Below are 22,918 nucleotides of genomic sequence, written 5' to 3' on the forward strand. Positions count from 1 at the left end.
AGCATCTCAGATAGTCAAATATAAATGACCTTGTAAAGTCAGGGAGCATGAATGCTAATATGACTCATTTTTCACTCTGGATCACCTGTGCAGGAAGCCTGGTTAGAAGACATAACTAGATAAAACAGGTCATTGAATTATTATCCAGCACATGGGTTAAATTCAAACTTTACCTCGGAAGTGTGGTACCCTGTGAGCTATGCAGGACAGCAGAGACCTCCTCTGCCTGTACAATGACTAAGCTGACTTTTTTCACCCCTCATTGGATGTCTCTCCACTCCCAGTGAGTGTAGATCATCTGATAGCAATGGACTGAGAGAGGAAAGGTTCTATTTAATGGAACTGAATCAGAATGGAGCTGATAATCCAGCAGAAAGAGATCACAGCTTACTGCTACCATCATTTCTATTCTATCAATACAACATGCAAACAGATGCTGAGGACTAGATGCAGGGAAGCAGTCGATAGGAAGTATCTTTTGCCCAACACTACTGCATCAGGGCTCTCATGTTTGCATGGTATTTAGCCAAGATACCATTTTGCTTTCCTTCATGCTTGACCTTCTTCAAAATGAACAAAAGAAAACACAGAATTCCTTGCCTAGGGAGATCTGTTAATTCATGGCCCTATTAATACTGAGGTACAAAGAGAACTCCCTGTGCCTTCCCAGACGATTGACACAGTACTTGGTTTCACTTAGTTTGCTCTGATTTGAATTTAAAATCCAAGGGATTTTGAAATCTGCCAAGGTGAGCAAACACTTGCACAACACTTGTGTGCACACCAGAAGAAGAGATTAGCTTCCTAAAGTTTTGGGTCAGAGCTCTGGAGGGAACTAGTTCACTTTTTTCCCCAGAACAGAGTATCTTTAAGATGAGGTTAATTAAATCCATTCATCATTTTTGCATTCTCAGATTCTCTCTTTAGTTGTGCTAACTTCTGCATAATCAATGCATAAAGAAATATCCCAGCACCAGAATTCTTTAATCTCATGACTATAGCAAAAAACCCCAAAGTGATCATAAGTCAGTGAGGCTATCACTGGGGGCAGGGGGGGAAGGCAAAAAGCTGTTAAAGGGTGAATCAGCCCTGCATCTCTCACAATGATTAACCACCTTGACTGATGTCCTCTGCTTAGAGCTCTTTATCTGGTCTGTACTTCTGCAGTCTACAATTCCCTTCTTAAGTCTGCTCTACAAAGAATGACTTAGTCTCCAGGAGTCAGTTAAAAGCTTCGCATGGAATAAGAAGTGGAGCTGTGCAGATGTACCTAACAGAAGGCTATCACAACCCACCCAGGTTCATTTTGTCCTTCTAATCCCCTTCAGTCACCTCCTGCAGTTGTTCTGCTACTGACTAATCTACCTTCCCCACAACGATGAGATGCCTCTTCACATACAAGTCAAGCATACCTTCCACTCACACTACATGGTTGTACCTGCCAGTGTCCAGTTCCCCTTCAGCAGTACCTGCTCTTTCTTCCCTGGGTGAACCACTCCTATGTCCCTGCTCCCACAATGGTATTTTAGCTTTCCCTTATTTATTGTTTATCTGAAGCCTTTAATGGTTGAGATCCAATAAAAGCTTTTTGTAAAAGGCTTGACAATGTATTGGAAATGATACTGGCTTTCTGAAATACTTGTAGCAAAAAAGAATTGCAATAGGTTTCAAAGGAAAGTAGCTTAGCCCTAATTTCCTCTGACAGTTGTTATATAAAATGTTTCAGCATTTTCTAGTCCAGAGTCAGAATAAATCATGTAATATCACATGTGAGTGTAATTAAAATCAACTTCTCTTCCATCTCCATTATGCATACACACATTCTCACAAGAGATCAGCTGATGTGATTGGGGTGTTTGTCTAAGCACATGTTATTTGGTTATCATCATAACCAATTCAATTTTGCCTCCATAATCCTCTTGATCAATTCCCACAGACCTAGCTTGTTCTAGCACTGCATGCAGCAGCGCAGTTTGCAAGGCAGCAGAAATTACCTCTCAGGCACACATCAAAACTGCAGCAAAGCCACACTCCATCACCTCTGCACCTTCACAGCAACTGCCTAAGATTTCAAGTTCTTCACAACTAGGCAAAACACATCCACCAATTTCAGGTACCAGATTGTAAAGGGGATGTGAAGGACAACGTGTGGATTAGATTTGTGACTAAATGCTAGCTCTTCCAGGAAAAAAAAAGAGAGCTTTGTGAAAGCCTTCTCTAAATGTTTTTCCTCTAATGGCAACTCTGAGCTGAGGGCCATCTTTACAGAGGACTGTACAAAAAAAAAACCCAGCTATGCTGAGGTGAATGTTCAAGACATTAATTGTGCAGACAGAGTTGCAGATACATTTGCTTGTATTTCTGTAGGTAGTTTTGCATCGCATAAGCATGCGTGCTGGCCAAGGCAGTTTAGGGCTGTCACATTCTCTGAGCAAGAAGCCCTTTCTGAAGGGGAGCTCAGCAGAGTTTACTGAGCACACAAACCAGAAGAATAGGTGGATTTTTGAAAATGCACCCTCTGAAATTGGATGCCTTTTTAATAGCAGCTCTTCAAATTCTGCACTGAGTGATTATTTCTGACAGGCAAAATTACTTACTAGCAACGACAACAGTCACTCAGCAGCCTACTGAGAACAGATAAAGACCCATTGTCTCCGTGAGCTACCAACACTGCGTTTCTTAGGGGGAAACCCGGGAAAAACAGATTAAAAAATAAATAAATCAGAGCCACCCCAACATTCAGGGGGACTTAACCCAGATTCGAGAGCAGCAATACACAAACTAGGACTTCACGTAATGCTCTGGCTTGCTAGCAGAGAAGCTAATGCAGCATGACGTCCCTGCTTCACGCCGCAGCCTGCAAAAGCCTGCCTCTGAAAACATCCTGGGGATAGATGCAAAGGTTAAAAGGTGAAACAGAGACTGCAAGACCAGGAGAATTCAGCACCGCAGATTTCTATCTCTTCCTCATAAACGCCTGCCAAAGACACAGAAGCCTGTTTTAAATTCACGAGGGCACATTCATCTGTCCCTCAGCTGCTCCAAACCCATTTAGCCAGGAACAATTAGGTGGTTTAGAAGCAGCAGCACAAGCTGCAGGGCAATTGCCCCATAAGTCTTCACAGCCTGTATTTGGAGAGCAGGGAGCTAAAAGCAAAAGCATTCCTTTTTTGCTCTTTCTCTTCACTTGACTTTTCCATGATGCTCAGCAGCAAGGGCACCGTTGTGCTACATCTTAATTGTTGTGAAATTTAACACATTGCAAACTATCTTTTAGTCCTATTTGCTTTGATTCATCTAGATGTGAAAGCTGTGCCAGGCTCATTTGCTTTGTGAGCTGTGCAAGGTCTGCAGTGGGCACAGGGGCAGCAGCCCAAGGTACTGAACCTCTGCCATCCCACAGATGGACTGGTCAGTTCCCCTCTCCATTGGGAGCCCACCAGCAGCACCAGAACACACCCAAATGCAAAGCCACACTTCACACTCCAGCCTGCCCTGGCACCCTGGAAGTGAGCTGGTATGAAGAGTTTGGAAGGTGGGTGCTTCTCAGGTGGAGTCACCATCATCAGAGGTGTTCAGGAGGAGACTTGATAGGGTGCTTGGTTGCATGGCTTAATTGATTAGGTGGTGTTGGATGATAGGTTGGATGCGATGATCTTGAAGGTCTCTTCCAACCTGGTCCTCTCCTCTCCTCTCTTCTCTCTTCTCTTTTCTCTCTTCTTCTTTTCTCTTTTCTCTCTCTTCTCTTCTCTTCTCTTCTCTTCTCTTCTCTTCTCTTCTCTTCTCTTCTCTTCTCTTCTCTTCTCTTCTCTTCTCTTCTCTTCTCTTCTCTTCTCTTCTCTTCTCTTCTCTTCTCTTCTCTTCTCTTCTCTTCTCTTCTCTTCTCTTCTCTTCTCTTCTCTTCTCTTCTCTTCTCTTCTCTTCTCTTCTCTTCTCTTCTCTTCTCTTCTCTCTTAGAATGCTCTTCAGATCTCAACTTAGCATGTTTTCCTGTTTTTTTAACAGTGCAAGAAATTGCAAATAGAAAGACCAAGACAGCTCTGGCTCCTGGGACTACAACAGAAGGACAGCACTGCAAAGCCCAGCAGCACTCAGGTAGCCATGCTGGAAGCAGTAAAACACTGCAAAGCTGATTTACTTTTGGAATTAAAAGTAAAGTTCCTTGGCTTCAGAGGACAGTGAGTTCCAACTACTGTGACAAATGCCCACAAAATGATAAAGCTTTAGTCATTCATTTTTTTTTCTGTTATCTCCCATAAGTGTTTATTTCTCCTTTCTAACCTCCACAGTGTTTCCATGCTTGCACATCAGGGCTCTTCAAACAACTTTTATGGAAGCAAGTCAGGCTGGAATAAAGCAGAGGCAAGTTGGCAAGTACCTGGATAGCGGGGCCAGGACAGGACACTAAGAAGAGGGGATCATAGACCCCACCACGTAAGAAGCAACTGCCATATGGCAAGCAAGAGACGAGATAAAGGGTTCTGAAAGAGAGGAAAGATAAAAAGGCTGCTAAAACCAGAGCTGGCTGGCACTGCAGCTTCTGAACTCAACAGGGACAAGCTTTCCAGCCTCACTCATGACGCCCAAGCCCTATCATCTCTCACTCTGCAACAGCATGACAAGGGAAAAGGAGAAATCTCAACCAGTCCTACATTCTGCACCCCATAAACTCCTGAAAATCCCTTGTTGTTCATTTTGTACCATTTTCATCAACTTCTGGCAGATAATGTTCTGTGCCTGGGGCCCACAAAACAGGATTGAAGGGCCTTATCTAAAAATAAAACAAAATAAAATCCAGGGCCATTTGCTAAGGGGTGAGAGGCAGTCTCCTGTTTTGCAGTGGTTCATGAGCAAGCATTTTTCATGATTTAGGTGATGCAGCTCAAGTATTTTACAGCTAAAAACAGCTCAGGGAGATTCCAGAGTTCGCAATAGCCTCACAACTTCACAACAAGATGTTACATATGGGTGAGACGAAGATCCAATGTCGTGATGCTATCTACATAAAAGGATTCAACCAATACAGCACTCACTGTTGGAAAATGCACTGCAATCATTAAGCACCACCCCACCCTCCTCTGGGGTGATGGGGAATGTCCACATCCAATAGATCACAGCAGGAAACCACTGAACGACTTAGCCAGTTGCTGTTGTTGGAGCACCGGGTGACATTAGAAATCCTGACTTGCTGCTTTAGCCACTTAAATGTAGTAAACAACAAATAAAGGATCCTGCCAGCATGTTGATGTATTTAACTGCAATTCATTGGGTCCCAGAAGCAGAGTTAAGAGTTCAATCCAGACCATGTAGCTATGAAAGTCTGAGTGAACACAGTGAAGTACAATCAGTTCTTTTACTTCAAGAGGTTTCATTTTCAAAGGTAGAGTTCTGAAAAAAAATTTGAATTAGCTCATAACAGTATTTGCAGGAGAGGTCTGTTACAAGTAACACTAAGAATTTTAGTGACAGCTAGACTAAGGCTATCTCAAATTATCATGGGAAGAGGAAAATCCTCTTCCAAGGCAGTTGCAAGAAAATTCGTTTCTAGTGTTCATGTAAGGCTGGCATTTAAACTTTTTTTGATCCAGCATCTGTAGAAACCCAGTACAAACAGAGCTGAAACCCTCAGCTTCAAGAATAACAGCACCTAGCCCCATCTTCATGAGGCAGCACAGAAAAGAAAAACAAGCTGCTCCTCACCCAGCTTGGTCAACCAAAGGCCACAGCCTCGTACTTCAGAAGCAAAGGTGGCTATAAGCACCCCACAAGATCAGGGCCACATACCAGGATCACTACAGTGATGAGACTGTGGAGGAGGTCTGCAGGACAACAGACACATCAGAGAGACCTCTGGGCACTCTGAATCTCAACACTTCTCTGGTGGCATTTTTGCAGGCACCAGCTGAAATAGTCCATGCAAAGGGTTGCTCCTGCCTAAGAATGGGGAGTTTGTCCTTGGAAAGCACAGCTCACAAAGGCATTCCCCACCAAGCAACACTGACAACAGAAGTGACAGCCAACTGCAAATGGAAATGTCTATCCACAACCAAAAGGGATTTTGCCAGAATACACTTCACAAGCTGACAGTTGCTTTTGCTGTTGATACCTCTAATAACCCTAACAGTTTCGTGCAGAACAGGATGTAATTGGAAACTCCATGGCTGTACTTAAGTTGTCAAGGACACAGTTGTCATAGTTACAAGAAAAGATCAAGTGTTTGTTATTTGTGGTTGCTTATTTATTTATTGACATCAAGAAGATCAGACTCTCCCACTACTGTTCAGAAGAACAGAAACAGGGAGACTGGTTTTGTCCTTTAAGGCTTGACAAAACAAACAGTGCACATGACAGTGTAGGTCTTCCCTAACAAACTGGCTTTATGTGCAGCTACCTTATCTCACTCCACATTCAGCTGGCATTGAAGTCAGTGTGTCCTGAAAACTGCAGCACAAGACAAAGACCTCATGTCCATAGCTTGGAAGTATTGTATGGTCTCCATCAGGACATGGCAACACCTATCTGCCTAAGGAGACCCACAATCAGGACAGAGATGAACCAGCAGCAAAGCTAGAAGTGAAACCTTCAGGCCTTCCATCAGGTTCTAAAACTCACTTACAGTCAAAAGTGTCCTTACACTCAGATGTCCAGATTTTCCTTCTCAGACATCCTCTACGCAGGGTTTGGTGCTTGGATATAAATACATCTCTTTAAAATCCTTCTGCTTTGGCCTCTGCTTTCCCTTCTCTCCAAGAAAAGACTCCTGGTCCATAATCCAATGAATAAGAACAGGTAGGAATGCTGTGTTTATGGCACACTAGGATTCAGGTGACCCACTAAACTTTCGAGCACCTCATTTTTGATTCAGGAGCCACTGGAACAGTTAAGCTAGGGGATGAGATCTGCCAACACTTTTTCCATTGAAGGAAATATGCTGTCTCAGGAAAAGAACAATACACGATTAAAAAAAGCTTCTGTTAGAAGCTGGGCAAGTTCCAGATCCATGGCTAAAATCACCTACAGAGATGGAAAAAAAATTGGTAAGAACCAAACACAGCTAAACTAATTTTAGCTGGACTAGTTTTAATTGTATTTTGTTATTCCCTAGTAGTTCCCACTGAAAAAAACCAGCAATAATTGTGCTTTGATATTTCAGTGAGCTTTACCAGCAGAGCTATGAATAAGAACCTCTCTTCAAGCCTGCATATTTTGAATCCATTATTGTAAATGCAGCAACACACACAAACCATGCCTGTTCACTGCCACACATTTCCTACCCCAACAGTCCAGCAGCCAAGGGGTTAAGCTGCTTAGCTTATGACACAGCATTGCTTTTCAGATAGTTGCTCCACAAGCATCCTGTATTTTTGGAAAAAATTGAAGTATTGGAAAATGCCCTCAAAGTGGAGCATTGTCCAAGGAAATTCTATACTCTATATATGCTTATATTCTATATAAGGATTTTATTCCTCAGCTTCCTGCCACTGCCTCCTCAGAGGTCATGAAAACAGATAAACAGCAACAAATTAAATGCACTGTAAAAGCATCATTTATTCTTCTGCCTCCTGAAGACATAAAATAGCTCACTTGGAGGCAGCCTGCACCAAAGCAAGGGGAACATCTTAAACGGGAGCGAGTGTTCTGGTTGCTCAAGGTGACCCCCATTTCAGAGGGGGGGGACAGACAAGCAGATGCATACAGGAGATTTCTTTTACAAGGGGTCCAGCAAACAAACTGGGGAAGAGCTAACCCACATGTACCCACGACAGGGACAATTTAACATATCACACTTCTGCACACACACAGACACACTCTCCTCGCCAACAAAAAGCACAGGCGCGCAGCCCTTGCAGGCTCAGCTAACCCCTACCGCAGGCAGGCACAAGGCAGAGGCACTTACAGGACCTGGATGAGAACTGCTGGCAGCCAGCTTGCTGGTTGAAACCACGGCTCCCTCCTTTGCTTCAGTCGGCTGCTGCTGGCTGCATTGGCGAGGAAAAATGCCACTGCTGTTGGCTCCCTGCAGCCGCCGCTCGCACTGCCGGCAGCGAGGACAGGCATCACCCGGAGGAAACCCTGAGCTGCGACCCTGCAGCTTAGCTGGTGGGAATGCCCCAATTAATGAAGGTTAATGAAGGCAGCTCCTGCAAGCTATACGCTGTGCTCAGCCAAACCCAGTGGAGAGCAATATCCAACTCTGCTCAAACAGATCATTTGTCTCTGCCTGTTGCTACTCCAGTACCTCTGGCATGTGGGTGTAACCCACCAGTCCAGAGTGCACCTGAACACCTTCTTGGCTCCTGAGCTGCAAGAGCCAGGCTGCCTTCATGTCTGAAGTGCCCCCTTAGTTTTCATGAACTGTGGAAGCTGAAAAACAGGTTTCAGCCTTAAACCCCTTCATTTCACTCTGGTGTGCAAATACCCCCAGGTGACCCCCGGGCACAAACTATCATTAAATAACCTCGGGTGGGCTCAGTTCCTTCAGGTGCCGCACAGGCGCAGGCAGCACACGTCCCAGGGCCACCTCCTGCTGCGCACCGCTGCGATGGGGGTGGGACAGACGTGGGGACGCACAGAGAATACAGCCCCTCGGGCCCCTGGACTCGAGGCAAGCCAGCACAGGCTGCCGGCGCCGAGGCAGAGGTGTCACAGCCAGGTTGCCATGGTGTCAGGGAGCAAGAAGGAAGATGTGCCAGAGCGCAGGAAAAGGCTGAGCCTCTTCAGATTTAAAGGCCTGTGATGGCGTTTTGGCCCCAGCCACTGTGCGGTTGCTGTGGCAACAAAGGAGTGAAAAATCACAGAGGAAATCTGTAATTATCACAGGCGAGGTGGTGATTTACCCACTTCAGTGATCGGGGCATTAAATTAAAAGGACTCGAGCAGAAGGGGGGGTGCTCTGCTCCCCACAACAGGCAGGGCTGCACTGCAGCAGGGAGCGAGGGTCCAGATCCTGGCTGTGGGACCTGCTTCAGATTCTGTCTCCCATAGACTGCAGCAGGGATATGCTGCTCTGGCAGGATCCTTCCCATGCACAGGGTTTGAAGCCTTCCCGAGGGGCTGCTCCCATGTGCTGAAGGAGGGAAAGAAGAAAGCAGCCTGGTCCTCAGGCAACCAGAGTGAGCCCCAGACTTGTGCTGCCCTGGTTCGGCACAACCACAGTGCGGATAAGGAAGGGTCTGAGATGCACAGGGGAAGGGCAGCATCAGAAGCAAGCAACAAAGATGGGAGATGCAGTGCTTATAACGTCCCTGGCAACTCAGCCACTCCAGATCCTGCTGCCATTGCAGCATCACACTCCCTCCTTCCGCCTTCTCCCAGTGCATTAACAGCAGCAGTATTGATTCAGGTGGGAACGTAGTGATGATGACTGTGGTAATACAGGAATGATGAGGGACGGAAAGTCATCCAGGTAGAACAAACACACTCTGCAGTGTCTCTCCACTCTAACATTACCCTGACACTAAGAGATGTGATGCCAGCATCCACACAACTGATTTATGGCCATTGGAGGAGTGCATGGTTTAAAGTCACCACGTTATTCCCCAGAGGTCTCTTACATGAGGTGGACCAGACAATTAATCACCAGCCAGATCAGCTACTAAGGAAAATCCTGCCAACAGCAGCAGGGAAGCAACTCCTGGCTAAACCAGGTTTGATTTTTGACTCTGTTGCCATGAACTGTGGCCTGGGATCCCATGTGAGTACTAGCAGCTGTCAAGAGAGGAGCTCAGACTGCAGTGGTTTGTAAGACACAATACATTGTACTCCCACATTAAGAACTGCTGACTCGATCCACATTAAAGACAGAAGCTGATCTCTCATTTTTTTATTATTTACAATCTGTTACTACATACATGGACTGTAAATTACATATCTAAACTGACCTGTACTAGTTGCCAGACAGTAAACTAAAGTGACTCCAAACTGAACTTGTTAACTGGCTAATCTCCCCCAGAATGTGCAATAGTCCTAATCAGGCAGATGGTTAGAGCACAGGGACACATCACAAGGAAGAGGGGGAAGAACTTAGAAAACTTGCAGGTATTTACACTCACCAGACACAAATCACTGGATTCAAAGGCAGGGCTTTGTATAAGCAATTTATTACTAAGTGAATAATCAAGATTATAGCTCCTGAGAGCACGTGGACATGTACCCAGTGGTAATCAATAGCCTCTGGGCCTACATTCCCTAGTATGTTTTGAAAAGTATTTTTGGGCTCCAGATGGGCAAAGAAACCAGTGCCAATCTGATTCAGTGAGATAAGTACTCCTCATGTGGGCCCATTCACAAAACTCTAGCTGTGAATGAGCCAAAGGACTCTGCTGAATTAAAAGCAAGGTAGAAAAAACTGGTAACAGGAAGACTCTCTGAAAGTTACCAACTAGGGAAAAAAAGCCCCACTGCATAAGCTGTGCTGATTTATGCCTTATACACTGCTTGTGTGACAAAAATACTTAAGCTGTTACATTAGAACATTTAACCCAAATACCTTGACACAATTTTGAAGAGGCAACTTAGATCTCTCCAAGTGTGCTAATGGCTCAACTCACTGGGCAAGTTTTATCCATGTACATCTATATTGCACCCTCAACTCTCACATTAACACTGACACCCACCTGAGAGGCTGAGTGCTGGTTGTTCAGCCTGTTACACACACTGCATGAATGTGAAGTTCCTGTGCATCATATTGAGGTAGTTAAGAAGTGTTGGGAGAGTTTTGGGAAGGCTGCTGGTATCAGCCACATCTATATAAAAGTTTCTATTACAAGTTGGATTAGTCCAGCTTAGTTGCTAGGGTCAGAGAAGAGGGACCTGGAATCAAGGAAGTGTTGAAGGAATACTAATGTAATTGTGATGCTCAGGGATGCTGCACCAATTGGGAGTGGGGACACAAAGCCAGGGTATGGTCAGCTGCTCCTAGAATCACAGAAGTTAGTTTCTCTTCCCATTTTGCAAAGCAGAAGGCCCAGTGGACCCCAATTACAAACAAACTAAGAGCAGGAATGGAAACTGAACAACTTTTAAGGACTTGGGAGAGAACCTTTTCTGGAATACTTACTTGCACCCACATCTCAGACATGTTTTGAAACCTTGTGAGAAGTACCCGAAGTCCATGCCACCAACAGCCAGTGTCAATGCTGCATACCTCACCTCCCACACCAACAGTTTCAGAGCAGCTCTGTGCTGGCTCTATTCATTTCCAGCCACCAAGTGAGCCACTGGATGTCCAGAAGCTCCAAAAATATCCCCCAAGGCCCATCCATGGGTGTTATACAAAATATTTCTGTAAATAGAAGCTGTAACAATGAATATTAAGTAAGGAATCAGCTGGCAATACCATTACTCTCAGTGTGGTGAGGCAGGCAGGAGACTGCACTTACGTCAAGAGCTACAAAAAATGCTGTAATAAGGTTAAGATAAAGGTACTTTAATGTAAGCTGCCAAGTGGCACGGGGCAGACAGACAACCTGCCTCTGTAACTACACTACTGCCACAAAGACACTAATAATCACTAGGAATGACTGCCCTTTCAAAAGGAGATCCAGGTAAATCTCTTGTTGGTGTCATTTTAAACAGCTCAACCAAGTTACTCCAGGATGAATAGAGCCAGTATGGAATAAAGAGCTAGTAGTCAGGTTAAAGAGCTATTTATTTTTGCAGATTAGACTGTAATAGATTTTTATTAAACAACAGATCTGTTAAAAGAAGTATTTATCCTTCTAAGGATAGCTCGTGAAAGGAAGCAGCACTAGCACAATGGGACAGCAGAGCACTTCCCACCAGAGCACTGTCCTCCATCTTCCTTCAGCAGCACTTAACCTCTCCTTCTCAAGAGGTCCCAAGAGAGCACTTCATAGCAGCTCAGGAAAAAAATAAAACAGAAAGAGGCAAGCAAATTTTTCTTCTCCTTTCTAAAATCAGGGTTTCAGCAAATGGATGCAGCTGCAGGATTTCTCATTAATGGGGTACTTCTTCAGAGAAGTTCCTGTACCACGTTGCCTTGTCAGCCTTTAGGAACACTGTGTCAGTATCAGCTCAAGATAGCCCTTTTCCCTTTTTGCTGTTAACTAGTGACAGTAGCTGAAAGAGATAATCAAAGGCTGATGTTTTGCAACAGATAAGAGGAATGTGGCTGCAAGCCTCTGAAGACTGCTTACCAGCCAGAGCAGGGAATTAGCTATGCAAGGCTGCATATGGATTTTGACCAGATGTAAGATGTTCCATTCAGAACAAGAAACCCAGATCCATGACCTACTTCCTGCCATTTATCAGATCACTCTGGAGCTAAACGAATACAAAAAAATATTATTGTCTCAAAAAGAAAACCCACAACAGCTCTTTTTGCAAGCAATGCATTCAGACATCACAGTATCACAGTATAACTAAGGTTGGAAGAGACCTCGAGGATCATCGAGTCCAACCTATAATGTGACATATGGTGTCATACAACCAATCCTGGCTTTGCAAGGGTAGTCTCCTAAGAGTAGAATAGTCCTTCTCTTGTCTGAAGAATACCACTTCCATTGAGCTGTGCAGGTGACAGGAGAGCTAAGCCTCCCAATCACACCAGAGATTCCCAGTTTGGAGATATCACCAAACCTTTCACAGCATCCAGTGTAGTCACGACTTCAGCTCAGAGAAAATAAGGTACAGCAGCAAAAGGAAACAACTGAAGAAGGGTACAAGAGGTCCAACCACAGTGGTCACCACCCTTGACTCACTGTTGAAACATCATCTATCCATAGTATCATAGTATCATTCAGGGTTGGAAGGGACCACAAGGATCATCTAGTTCCAACCCCCCTGCCATGGGCAGGGACACCCCACACTAGATCAGGCTGCCCAGAGCCTCATCCAGCCTGCTCTTAAACACCTCCAGGGACGGGGCCTCGACCACCTCCCTGGACAACCCATTCCAGGGTTTCACCACTCTCATGGTGAAGAACCTCCTCCTCACCTCCAGCCTGAATCTCCCCACCTCCAGCTTCATTCCATTCCCCCTAGTCCTATCACTACCTGATATCCTGAGAAGTCCTTCCCCAGCCTTCCTGTAGGCCCCCTTCAGATACTGGAAGGCCACAATGAGGTCACCTCGGAGCCTTCTCTTCTGCAGACTGAACAGCCCCAACTCCTTCAGTCTGTCCTCATAGGAGAGGTGCTCCAGCCCTCTGATCATCCTCGTGGCCCTTCTCTGCACACGTTCTAGCACCTCCAGATCCCTCTTGTCATAGGGGCTCCAGAACTGGACACAGTACTCCAGGTGGGGTCTCACCAGGGCTGAGTAGAGGGGGAGGATCACCTCCCTCGACCTGCTAGCCACACTTCTCCTGATGCAGCCCAGGATCTGATTGGCTTTGTGGGCTGCAAGTGCACACTGAGAGCTCATGTTGAGCTTCTTGTCCACCAGCACCCCCAAGTCTCTCTCCTCAGGGCTGCTCTGCAGCCAGTTACTGCCCAGCCTGTATTTGTGCCTGGGATTGCCTCGATCCAGATGCAGGACCCTGCACTTGCTCTTATTGAATTTCATGAGGTTGGCCTGTGCCCACCTCTCCAGCCTGTCAAGGTCCCTCTGGATGGCCTCCCTTCCCTCCAGTGTGTCTGCTGCACCACACAGCTTGGTGTCATCAGCAAACTTGCTGAGGGTGCACACTTGCTGATGACCATGAACTCATGGTCATCATCAGTCCCACCATTTTGATCAAGCAAAGTCCCTCTACACCAAGAAAGAGCAAAAGAACAAACTCTAAACTCATTCACAATCATGTAGCCATTTTTTTATAGTTGAACATCAGGAATCTTAGAGGCTGCATCACAAGATGTATTTTCCAACTGCCTTTTTGGCCAAGGAAAAATACAAGCTGCTGATGAGAACTTTAGCAATTTGTCACTGCTCTCCTGCTACTGCTCAAAGGCACTTCTAAAAGAAATAGTGTTTTGGATTTTGTAACTGGAAGACAAAAAGCAAATGAAGATTCCTTAGCTATTATTACTGCAATGCACAGATGTTGCTGGGATCAGAAATTTCTTCCCAAAAGCCCCACAGCATTGTGACTCCAACCCCTAGCACTGTTTGTCATGGGCTCTATTTGCCTCTTCTTTCTCTTAACACACAAGCTAGCATTTTGTACGTTCATCTTCAGCTGCTTTTTGCACATCTGAGGCAGAAGCATTGTTACAGCAGTTACAATACAACACTCACTGCCCAAAACATGGAACAAACTGAAGATTGTCACCCTTGTGAGTTTACCATTACCTGGTAAAACTGCACTGTGAACAAGGACCATGGAATTCCTCTGAGTCAAACTCATGCTCTGCTTTCCTACCTCCACCAGCAGCTTTTGATTGTGTAATCCTATTTCCCTCTCCAGGAAGCTGCATTGCAGCAATAGCTGTGGAGCAGAAAACAAGCTTTGTATTCCTCTGGAGCCAGGATGAGACAACATTGAGGTGGATGGCATCATGGTCTGTAGAGGTAAAGCTCACCCTCATGCCTGCTGTCAGGGGACCCTGGCTGTCAGCAGACTCAGGAGCGTGCTTCGTCTGCAGTGATGGAATCGGTGCAGATCACGAAGCTGTGGCCTCTGGCCTGTCTGCAGCACTCTGTGGTAGGATTATGCCCTGGCCTGTTGCCAGGGAGCATCTTATGGCTGAAATCTATCCCGTCATGCCAGAGTAATTTGTTTTGGTTTCTAACCACCTTTTTAACCTGCTGTATTCTCTAATTCCCACTAAGGCAGTCATTTATAGCATCAGATTTCTACAGTGAGCTGCTAAAAATGCTTCAGTACAAATTCACTCTCCACTTTCTACTCCCAGTGTCCTACTGTTTTGGGGGCACATCACAACAGCAGCATCAAGCAAGCACCTGGCAAAAAATGTGCCATTGATGCCAGATGTGGAAAGAGAGGTGCCAGAGAAGAACAAGATGGCTGGTTCCCATTATTTGGTATCTAAGATGAAGAAAGCCCGACAGAGAGATGAGGAGGAAACATAATACAGGAAAAAAAATAGGACTGCTACTAAGTTACACCAAGCCTATTCAGATACTTAATTTTTATGTTATTTATTCATATTTTTGTATTACTGCCAGACCAATTTAAACCATGAGTCAATTTCACTTGTGTTTACTGTCAGGGATGCTGCCAAGAACTTTCACACACTACATACCCTTCGCTGAAAGAGGAAGCCAAAATTGGCACACTGTTCTGATGCTCAAATCTTCAATCAGGATTGAGCCTGATGCTAGACAAATACAAATGAGGGATATTATTCATTCCTCCCTGCAAACTCATTTTCTCCCAGTTTTCCTCAGTGCCTTCTGCAAATTGTATTCTTGCATTACTTCAGAAAAGACAAGCACTGGAAAGGCAAGAGGTGTGTGAATAATCTGTAGGGCTGTTCATCTGATGAGTAGGAAGGAGGAAGAGGAAAGGGTGATTTAATACCAAGATTACAGGCAAGAAAGTTAGCATGAGATCATTCAGCACTAGGGTACAGCTTTCCCTGAAGAGCTTCCTGCCTTGTGCTTTGCCTGGTACGAGGCTTGCAGATGGAGGCTGGATACTTTAAAATTGAGCCAAACATCCAAAATAGGACATTGTGAAAACATCATCACTAATTTATATCTTCTCCCAACACCCACTGTTCAGTTCAGTGAGAAACCAGTGATGAATCCAAGGTTACAAGGGGAGGGAAAAAAAGAAAAACCTCTAAACAAACCAAACCAACAACAAAACCTCCACCAACCAACCTGAAAGAAAATCTTCTGCAGGAAATCCACACTCTTTCACCCCCATAAATGCATCACAGCAGTTTCCAGTCATTCAAGTGACCCACACATAGCTCTGTGCTCCAGGCTGGCTGGACAGCACCTCTCCTTGCCTTTCCTTTCTATTCACCCTGTCCACCCTTCCAGCTTCCCTTTCCCCACAGGCAGGTCTGTTATCTGTCAGGCTAGTATATGCTCTGCTATACCTCCCACAGAGCTCTAATGGACTTCTTGTCAAATGTATTTGTTTTTAGAGCTGGCAGGTAGGACAGAGTTCTTAAAACAGATCTGAGACACAGTAAACACAAGATCTGTGGGAAGACCAGCAGAAATAGAGTGTGTCATGCTGATAGCACAGGCAGGCTAAAAGGCTTCAGGAAAGAGAATCTGGTGCTCGTGCCATGCAGATGGCAGAAGGGATGAAAGGAAACGTGAGAAAGACACACTGATCCTGATGCCAGGATCCATGCTCAGAAACATGGCTGACAACTGTGGAAGTGGCACTGTCAGGGGAACGGAGAGCAGACTTTGGCACACGAACCTCAATCCAAAGCACTCAGCTGACTCAGCAGAAAGTATCACAAGGTAGTCAGCACAAAATACTCACAGACTATAAACCAAAGGAAGCAAGTGCAGCTTTCTTCCACACAGCAGTCTCCTCCTGTAGCTGAGGAGCGGCTTTCTGCTCAGATAGACCACATCTCAGTGGTGCACTCCTAGTGCCCTCACCCTTGTGCAGAAGCTCCCAGCAGTCACCCACACCTGCCAAGCTGGGCTGGGGAAGGACATTTAGAATAAACCAAACCAGGTTGGAAGAGACCTTCAAGATCATCGTGTCCAACCCATCAACCAATCCAACCCACCCAAACAGCTAACCCATGGCACCAAGCACCCCATCAAGTCTCCTCCTGAACACCTCCAATGACGGCGACTCCACCACCTCCTTGGGCAGCCCATTCCAATGGGCAATCACTCTTTCTGTATAGAACTTCTTCCTAATATCCAACCTGAACCTCCCCTGGCGCAGCCTTAGACTGTGTCCTCTTGTTCTGGTACTGGCTGCCTGGGAGAAGTGACCATCATCGCCTGTCTACAACCTCCCTTCAGGTAGTTGTGGAGAGTGATAAGGTCACCCCTGAGTCTCCTCTTCTCCAGGCTGAGCAACCCCAGCTCCCTCAGTCTTTCCTCATAGGGCTTGTGTTCCAAACCCCTCACCAACTTTGACATGCTGCTGTATCCCAAACAGGCCAAGGCTAAAGTGTTTTTTACTAGTGTATTTTAGCAGGTGCCAGGTAAGAATTGCTCAAAGAGTGATTACTTGGTCTTTTTGCTGATATCCAGCCAATTTTCTGACCCAGATCTGGCTAGGAATGTATTCCAAAATAAAATAAAATACAATACAATAGTACTCAAACTATGCCAAGCTTCAGACTCCAGGCATTTTGAGGACATAGCTAAAAAAGTTGTTTTCCTCTCAGAATTACAGCTGTACAGCTTAGCCAGTAGTGTGGCACTTACCCTGTCACCTGGCATGTACTTGACTTGTAGACTGTTTACATGTAACCTTTATCAAGCTGCATTACTCTAAACTTCCCCCAGAAAATCATCAGGATTGGACTTAATTTTTCAATTACTTTCACAAGAGTCACACAAAGGTAAACTCTTCTCAAAGAGCTTCATTCCCTGCCGGTGCCAAGTTGTGCTTCAATGAAATAATAAAAATTGCAATGGGAAGCTCACCAAGTCTGAAGCTTTATTACCTTCCGAGTGCCTTACACATTGTCACAGAAAGAGTTAGACAGAAGACTGCCTTTCAGCCAGAGGCTAAAATAAAAGTTCAACATAGTACAATATAAGCACTTCTGATGCTTTTTCCTGCATTAAAACTATCACAGTAGACTATACAAAGGGGAATCAATTAAGTTTGAACAACTAACTTCACCTTCCCGACCCTCTTCGTCAAGCTGGTAGCATTGGCTTACTAAAGGCAGTACTTTTAGAGGAGTGGGTTTAGTGCTCTCTCACATCAACCAGCACAGTGCAGCTTGAACATTTTTTTTTGATAATTAAGTTCATCACTAGGGCAGACCTTTGTCCTTGACACTGCAGGTGTCAAGCTTTCAGAAGTACAGCTTCAAAAATGACTGCAATATACCTTCATGAAGGCAGCTGGAGAGATCAGCTGCTCGCTGGCGCAGTAATTACATGACTATCCGGCCCGAGCTGGAACATGTATTCATTTCCTCAACAGAATTTACAGCTGTAGAAATTGTCACACACAGAACACTAAACTACTCCAAATTAACAATCTAGGACAGAAGAACATAAACTTTGTGCAGCAAAAAGTGGGATTCCTTTTCAAAAGAAAATCACACTGTTCTCACTACTGCAAACAGCATGGCACCACTGGATGGCAAGAGCCTTCTTGCATAGAACCAAGAACTGCAGCACTAGGAAGGATGTTGACTTGCTGGAACGAGTCCAGAGAAGGGCAACAAAGTTGGTGAGGGGTTTGGAACACAAGCCCTATGAGGAAAGACTGAGGGAGCTGGGATTGCTCAGCCTGGAGAAGAGGAGACTCAGGGGTGACCTTATCACTCTCTACAACTACCTGAAGGGAGGTTGTGGACAGGCAGAGGTTGGTCTTTTCTCCCAGGCAGCCAGTACTAGAACAAGAGGACACAGTCTAAGGCTGCGCCAGGGGAGGTTCAGGTTGGATGTTAGGAAGAAGTTCTATACAGAAAGAGTGATTGCCCATTGGAATGGGCTGCCCAGGGAGGTGGTGGAGTCGCCGTCATTGGAGGTGTTCAGGAGGAGACTTGATGGGGTGCTTGGTGCCATGGGTTAGCTGTTTGGGTGGGTTGGATTGGTTGATGGGTTGGACACGATGATCTTGAAGGTCTCTTCCAACCTGGTTTGGTTTATCCTAAATAAGATTGTTTATCCTCTGCTGAATTTCTAGTGTCTGGCCAGCCAAGAAATGGGAAATGAAGAGGAAATATTTTGCAAAAGAGAAGGTCAAGAATCTAATACAAGGACACAGTACAGAACTCTGTATTCCCAGGGATCAGAAAAGACTGAAAGCCACAGAAACAGTTTAGGACAATACAATACTCTCCATTTTATACACTTGGCATGCTGTGGACCCCCCACCCCCAGCATACTGCTATTTTTGCACAAACACCATACAGCTAAGAAAATATAATTTTCTCCATCTTCCTGGCTCACAGCTGTCAATTCAGGAAACAGGACTTTGCATCTACCTCTTTTCTATTACTTACTTTTTTAAATGGGTTAAGACACCTCACTCTTTAAGAGCTCACAAAGAAGTGTACAATGAGAGTAGGCACTATTGGAAAAGCATGCCTGAACACAACTCGTGCACACAGATCAACAATTTACAGCACACAAGTAAGAGTCAAATGGTCTTTGAAGAAAAATACAGAGGAGAAATGTCTTGCAAGAGATCTGAGAATTACCACATCAACACAGTCCTCCTTTCTCCTTCCTAATCCCTCTTGCAGAGGCAAAGCCAAGAGTAAAGAAGATTCATCCAGGTTCAAAGAAACACTATTTGATTCAAAGTTTCTGGTTTCTGGTATACAGCCAATAGTAAGATTTTAAGATATGACAGGCATACAAAAATAAATGCTATCCTATGCAGTCAGTACACACACCTACTGCTTTCCTAACAGGCTTTTTTTCCCCCCCTCAGACATTTCCATAAGCTGTTTCCATCTGGATAAGAAAGAAAGGGAATGGTAATTTAGATTTGAAACAATTACAGATTTTAGTAAGTCCATTTATGGCACGGACTCTCGGTCCTAGAAGTCATAAAACAGAGCTAGGAAGCCAGGAATCAGATCACACTGCTCCTGCCAATTCTGTGAACCCTGATGTTAAAATCACTGCAAATAGGCAGTAATAGATGTATGTGTCATGAGGTAACTTGAGCTGCTTTAATTCAGGCCCAGTGATGAGAGCACAAGTCAGGAGGAGCACTGCAGTGGAAGTTACACCTCAAAGAGCAAGAGTTGTGCCTGCCAGCACACCAGGCTGGGCTATGATTCGTGCAGCTGTGGCTGAACACACAGGCAGCTATTGCTAACCTGCTGAAGGATATAGCTGTGGGGCAAACCCTTCTGAAGCTTCACTGCTGAGCACCATACAAACCAGACAGGGCAAGGGAAACACCTGAAGACCTCTAAGGTGCTGGCAGCTGGAGCAAGAAGTGGTTTGGATGTATACACACATGGACTGAGAGCATCTTAATTCCTCTCTACCCCTGAAAAAATCCCAGTCAGGACATTTTCCTTTTCCAATGACAGCACAGTTGCCAGTAGGACACCTACTGATCTGCTTTGGTGTTTATTTGCATGCCATGCTTGCTTACTGCCTCCTGGGCATAAACACCCAATTTTATCCACATATTTTGGTTTATTTTTATCTTAAAGCACAAGACACTCCACTGTACCATATACCTGTTGTTCCTCAGAACATAAAAGGGCTGGCCCTTGGAGAAAGCAGTTCTATTGCATCTTTTTTTTCTCCATGCATTTTGCAAGTGGTCAGCTTGTCTAGCAACACCATATGTTTGCAGAGTCAGGCCTCCTTTATCTGGGGATGTCTCCTTCACAATTTTCTGAACTACAGATTGTCCAAGAGGTCCAACAGTGCAATGGCAAAGCACTGGCTGACTGTGGACATAGAAGATCTGAACACCAATACAGAGTCCAACAGGGTACCCAGCAAGTTACCTGCAGTAACGTTCTTTCCTGGTATCTCAGTTTCCCTATCTATACAGTCAGTCCACTGATGTTTATCTCATTTGTGAAGTGCTTTAAACACTAAAGATGAGAAACAGTATGACATCCAGATACTGTCTTTCTTTGCACATGCTGTGCTTTAGTACTGAGTTATGAGCATGTGAATCACTGACCTCCAAATCTGCACATGTAACTCCAGTCAGATGAGACAGACTGACCCGAGACACAATTTGCCCAACATTCAACTACTCAAGTACACAGAAAGACCAATTATAGTAAAAAACCCAAACAACCAGTCCAACAAGAGCTGCAGAACCTACCCTCGATTCCATTTGTAACACAATAATCAGACCACAAGAGGATTCAATAGGTAATTTCCTTACTGTAGAGCTGCCAGAAGGTAATCGTAGTAGTATCCTCCTTTCATACCAGCTGGCTTTCAGCATTTACTGAATTCCTTACCTCAAATTATAGGGGCAAAGACTCTTTTAGAGGAGAGGCATGCCTTTGAACTGTAGGGCAAAATCCAGTTTTTGAAAGCCTGAACATTCATTACTGATTACAAAATTACACAGAAATCTCCCACAAGAGTTCAGTTTCTTTGCATATCTTTCCCTTCACTCTATTTTATAAACAGAGCAGAATCACAGAGGCAAAAGCCAAGCCAGGCAAAACTCTAGCTGTGGAGCTGCACGCTACCTTAAAATACAAATGAAGGCAAGATAAGTGAGGCCAGGCAGGTGTCACGGCAAAGCTTGAGGAGTGACTTGTGTTTTGCATCACAAGCATTAAAAGGAAACTGTAAAGAACTGGAGAATCTCAGCTGGAAGTGCAGCAGTATGCCTCCTTTACACCATCAGAGAGATTTCCACCCAGCTGGCTACTGCATATTAAGAAGGACAGAGCAATATACGAAGCCAGCCGTGTTTTCCCCACGGTACTCATGTATTTCCTCACGGGCTCTGTGCTTCTTGTTCCCCTCCTTTCCCCTTTCTGCAGGTCTGTGACAGGTTCATTCGCTGCCAGATATGAGCCCCACAGAAGCAGAGCAGCCAAGGGGCTCACGGCTCTGCACTCATCGCCGTCTTGTGCGGCGACCTCCGGAACAACAACAAATCCTCCTGCTCAGGATGTTCCCCCAAATCCATGGGGCACGAACGCCGTCTGCGCCCTGCCTGCCACTTATGGGGCCCAGAACCATGCTCGGGTCTGACAAAAGAGCTCCCCGACAGTGCCAGCACCCGGGAGCCGAGCGGAACACGAGCAGCCCTGCGGCACTCCGCCGCCGCTCAGCCCACACGTACGCCCGGGCGGACGGAGGGGAGCCGGCTCCTGCAGGAAGCGGCACCCCACTGACTGCAGGGGCGCCCTCGGCGATAGGGACAGAGATGGAAGGCCGCTGGTAGCCTCACACTGCGGGATGGGCATCGGAGAGCGGGCTGGCGAAGGCAGCCTGTGCTCCTGCCCCGCCGAGTGGTAGCGATAGGTGGGCTGTCCCACAGACAGGGGCGGCCAGCAGCCTGCAGGCTCCTGGCCTGGCGAGGCCCATGGAGAACCCGGCTCGCCGGGCAGGTGCGGCTCCCGGCGAAGGGAGCGTCAGGGGGCATACGCAAGCCCCGCGCCCCGAGTGACCAGCGCCCCGGCCGCCGGCCCCGCGCGGTTCCGCCGCTCACCGGGAGGTGCGGGGCTGCGTCTCCTCCAGCCGCCGCGCTCCGTGGCGCCGGTTGGATTGAGCTGGATTTGCCAGACGCCTCCGGAGGCCCCGCACTCACTACCCGCTGCCTGCGCGGCCCCGCCGCCGCTCTGCGCCCTGCTCCGCGCGCCGCAGCCAATGGGCGCCGCCGCCCGCAGCCCCGCGCCCAGCGCAGCCAATGGGTGTGTGTGTGTCAGACTCGCCCGCGGGGTGTGGGGCGGAGCCTGTCGGGGCCGAGAGGCGGCGGTGGAGCAACCCTGGGGCCAGCCCCCCTGGGGCAGCCTCGGCCCAGTGCCGGGGGAGCGCCGCGCAGCTGGCAGAGGCTGTTCGCTCCCCAAGAGGGCTTGCTGGTGAAACCCTGCTGATGGACTGCGCACACCGATACAGGCGCACCCGGCTGGTAACCGCTACCACTCGCACCGCAGTAGAACCAAGATCGCCCACACCGGCTGCCCGTCACATCTGGCAGGGAAAACAGGGAAGAGAAAACAAAAGACTGCTGCTGGCTTTGGTTGCTAGATTCTCTTGAAAACCACCTGCCAGCCTTTCTCTCTGCAGGCCAGGATACACCCGAGAAGGGCAGGGTCCTGGCCGCTGGCCATGATGGGAGCCTGGGCTTCCGCTTTGACAGCTGCACAAAGATCATCTGTCCTTTCATCAGCTCCTAATAGCAGCTATTTGGGCCATACT

The 22,918-nt window shown here is 46.4% G+C and overlaps 1 protein-coding gene across 2 annotated transcripts in view; it reads right to left on the reverse strand.

The window, feature by feature from the left end:
• The window catches only part of ABAT (4-aminobutyrate aminotransferase), a 60,305-nt gene extending 37,980 nt beyond the window's left edge, over positions 1-22,325 (reverse strand). The window contains exon 1 of one of the 2 annotated variants that reach the window (XM_068147154.1): positions 22,209-22,325. The gene's annotated coding sequence lies outside the window, so the exon portion shown is untranslated. Of the gene's footprint in view, positions 1-7,897; positions 7,998-22,208 lie in introns of those variants that run through there. The other variant, XM_068147155.1, reaches the window with a different exon arrangement.
• Between the last annotated feature and the right edge of the window lie 593 nt (positions 22,326-22,918).

The sequence above is a fragment of the Melanerpes formicivorus genome, unplaced genomic scaffold, assembly GCF_026170545.1.
Source record: "Melanerpes formicivorus ecotype bairdi unplaced genomic scaffold, bMelFor1.0.p_v2 SCAF_14, whole genome shotgun sequence".
Lineage (NCBI taxonomy): Eukaryota > Metazoa > Chordata > Aves > Piciformes > Picidae > Melanerpes > Melanerpes formicivorus.